Raw genomic sequence first — 4,317 nt, forward strand, 5'->3', positions numbered from 1 at the left:
AAGTCCTGATCAAAAGGAAGACTTTTTAAGATTAAATAAAAGCAATTGTTGTTGTTGTTGTTGTTGTTGTTATTATTATTATTATTATTATTATTATTATTATTGTGTGACATTCATACCAAAAAGTGCCTAAATCATAATCTGTATACAAAATGAACACATCTGGGTGGCCGGCATCCAGATCAAGGGACCAGAATCATCAAAATCCTGAGCCCCACAAGATATCACTAACCTGAACATTCACACTGCAAATTAGTTCCTCTGCTCTTTTTTATTTATTTCTTTATTTGTGTGTGTGTGTGTGTGTGTGTGTGTGTGTGTGTGTGACTAGAGATGGAACCCAGGGGCTTTCTACCTCTGGGCTACCCTCCCAGACCTATTTTATATTTTATTTGGAAACAGGGTCTCACTAAGTTGCAGAGGGCCTCACTAAGTAGCTGAGGCTGGCTTCGAACCTGTGCAATCCTCCTGTCTCAGCCTCCCCAGAACTGAAATTACAGGCATGTGCCACCATGCCCAGCTTTTTCCTCTGGTTTTAAATTTAATATAAATGGAATCATATACTATATACTCTTCTGCATCTGACTTCTTTCATGAAACATTATGTCTCTAAGTTTCAGCGATCTTGTTCACATATTATGGCTTGTTCATCATTATTGCTGGGCGCTTGTACAAACTTCCCAAACCTTATCTTTTGCCACTGTTTAGGGATACGTGTCTTATTTCCACTTTCAGGCTTCAATGAGGATGCTACTAATATTCTCACACATACATCTTTTGGTAAATGTATTTGCACATTTTAATCACTTGTAAGGACTGCTGGGTTATGAAGTAAGTTCTGCCAAACAGATGAACCCAGAAATATTTTTTAAAACTGCATAAATGCGCTGGGCGTGGTGGCGCACGCTTGTAATCCCCGCGCTTGGGAGGCTGAGACAGGAGGATCGCGCTGGTTTGGAGCCAGCCTCGCTGGCTTAGGAGACCCTGTTTCCAAAAATGAAAAAGTATGGGCTGGGATGTAGCTCAGTGGCAAAGCGCTTGCCTGGCAAGTGCACTGCCCTGGGTTCGATCCCCAGTCCAAAAAGACAAAAAAAAAGAACCCCTTTAAAAAAAAAAATAAGCTAAGAACAAACAAACAAAAAAAAAAAACCTAGCCGGGCGTGGTGGCGCACGCTTGCAATCCCCGCGCTTGGGAGGCGGTCGCGCAGGTTCGAAGCCAGCCGCGCTGGCGTAAGAGACCCTGTCTCAAAAATATAAAATAGGTCTGGGAGTGTAGCCCGGAGGAAGAAGGGCTTCCAGGAACCCCAGTACCACCAAAAAAAAAAAAAAAAAAGAAAGAAAGAAAAAGTATAAAATAGGTCTGGGAGTGTAGCCCGGAGGTAGAAGGGTTTCCAGGAACCCCAGTACCACCCCAAACACACACACACACACACACACACACACACACACACACACACCTGCATAAATCTGACAACTGAGTATGGAGTCTATTTAGCAGACCTCGGACCCGCACTGGATCTCCCATTTCTTCCTAGCCCAGTTCCTCCTCTGGCTTCTCCCAGGTTAGCCTGAGTGTGAGACCCAGAAGCTGAGCCCAAGCCTCCTGGTGACTGAGTAGCCCTCGGAGAAGCGAGGACCTGAATGAGGGCTGACCCGACGGGCCGGGCGTACTCACCTCAGCGCCTCCAAGAACTACTACCCACTCGGGATGAGGGCCTCCCGGCCCCAGCTAGGGCTCCGGGAAACGGCGTGGTCGCCATGGCAACCGGTGCGCGTCGCCCGGGCCAAGGGGGCGGGCCCTGCGCGGAGCCGCTGGCCGGAAGCCTCTGCGCAGGCGCGAGAGGAAGGCAGCACTGCAGGTGCAGGAGGGTTGTCAGGGCGGGGAGTGGGTAAGAGGGGCCTGGGGGGGTGGGGGGAGGAGGCGCCAGGCCCGAGGGGAGCGGGAGCGCGGGCGCAGGTCCCACAGGGGCACACGGGTAGGAAATAATGGCGCTTCAAGCAAAGATCTAGCTTAGCGCTGGAATTTACTAACTATGCTTTTTCAGCAATGAGCATATAGTCAGCGCTCCCCTCGGAGTAAAAACATGCAAGGTGTATTTTAAGTGTTAAGATTCTTATGAATTGAAATAAAGTTATGCTTCCCGAACTTCAGCCATTCTATACCACCTTTTTTTTCTTTTTCTTTTATTTCTTTTTGGGTTATTTGTTCTGTACAGTGGTGTGGCTTGAACTTGCCTCCCACATGCTAGGCAAGTTCCCTAGAGATACTCCCACACCCAGACCTGTACCGGCTTCTTGGTTTGTATCATATCCATGCACCACCACCTGTAAAATCTTTCTATAATAGATGGTGACTTCTTGCTGCGTCCTTTCTTGATGGAAAGGGTCAGGGGCTAGGCAGCTCCCTGGGCCTCTCTGTAAGGGTGTGTGTGTGTGTGTGTGTGTGTGTGTGTGTGTGTGTGTGTGTGTGTGTTTTACTGGGATTGAACCCAGGGACATTCTACCTCTGAGCTATACCCCCAGCCCTTTTTATTTTTAATTTGAAAGAATCTCACTAAGTTGCTTGCCAGACTGCTGAGGCTGGCCTCCAATCGGCAATCCTCCTTTCAATGCCAAAGCTTGATAGACTGAGACAGAAAGATCGCAGCAGGCTTAAAGTCAGCCTCAGCAACATAGACCCTATTTCAAAATAAAATAGGGCTAGGGATAATGGTTCAGAGGTAGAATGCCCCTGGTTCAATTCCCAGTAACACAGACACACAAAAAAAGATTGTTTAGCCAGGCGTGGTGGCGCACGCTTGTAATTCCAGCATTTGGGAGGCTGAGACTGAAGGATCGCGGTTCGTGGACAGCCTCAGATACTTAGACCCTCCGCAACTCAGTGAGACCCAGTTTCAAAATAAAGAATAAAAAATAGGGCAGGGGGTGTAGCCTGGAGGTCAAATGCCTCTGGGTTCCATCCCCAGGCCCGCAAAAAAAAAAAAAATGTTTAATATTTTATATTGCCTGTAGATAAGAGATCAGTGTGGATGCTTCAAGATGGGTAGTATGGGGTCTGCTGCTGGTATCAGACTCAAACTCCAGCCCAGTTCAGTCATATACAAGCTGCCGATTTTGGACGAATGACTAATCTCTCTGCCTCTCAGTTTCCTCATCTGTAAAACCGGTCAAAACATATACCACAGAGGTGCTATAAGAATTCAAGGAAATAAGATGTGCAAAGTGCATATTGTTGTCCTTCATTTCTCTTTAAGCGTCTTTACAAGCTCAGGAGCACTAACTTACACAGCAATATATGTTAACAAATAAATGATAGTAATGGCAGAGACCTCCGTGAGACAGGAACCCTGTAGAGAAGGGCATTCGGGAGACGGGAGGATGGCGGTTCGCGGACAGCCTCGGCTACTTGGCGAGGCCCTTCGCAACTCAGTGAGACCCTGTCTCAAAAATAAAGAGTAAAAAATAGGGCTGGGGGTGTCGCTCGGAGGTACAATGCCCCTGGGTTCCATTCCCGGTACTACAAAAAAAGAAAGAGAAAGAGAGAAGAGAGAGAGAGAGAGAGAGAGAGAGAGAGAGACAGACAGACAGACAGACAGACAGACAGACAGACAGAGGCGAATGCACTCCAGACCTTGACTCACGGTGCCCAAGAGAAGTGTGTTCTTCCCCACACCTCACTCCCCAACAATCATGTCAGCCTCAGAAAACAGATGGGTTCTTAAAACCAGGACACTGCACCTTAGAGTCTCCAAGGACTGAAACAGAGCGTCACCACCAGAGACTGAAGGCAAACTCCTGGGACCCTTCCCGTGTAGTCCCTTCGTGACTTGGTTTCTTCTGCTCCGCGCCTCTGTGCTCTCCTCATCACTGCAGCAGCTCGTCCTCACCACAAGGCAGGACCGTCGATACTGGGTGGGGCACCAACAGAAGAAATGCCACCGTTCCTCAGCCTCTACTCAGGGCCTCAGTGTCTGCACCTGAAGACACTGCCCCCTTCTGTTCAGGGGCAGCCTGACGGGCTCTGGCCCCTCTTGGAATTCCTCTAAGTCTAGTCTCTTTTCCACCATTTCTGGACCCAAGAACCTGATTCTGATAACCACAGGACAGTCGTTCCTAATAAGCAGTTCAGAGCAACAGCAACTGAAAATCTTTTTTAAAAATTCTTAGCCCTAGTAAAGCTGGGGAATTATGGACACAACATATACGTATTTCCTAATTAAGTATGCAGCAGTAAGACGGGCATTGTGCTACATGCCTGTATTTGGAAAGCTGCAACAGGAAGGTCAATGGTTTGAGGCCAGCCTCAGCAGTTCAGTG

Source organism: Muscardinus avellanarius (genome assembly GCF_963383645.1).
Source record: "Muscardinus avellanarius genome assembly, chromosome: 16".
NCBI classification, from domain to species: Eukaryota; Metazoa; Chordata; class Mammalia; order Rodentia; family Gliridae; genus Muscardinus; species Muscardinus avellanarius.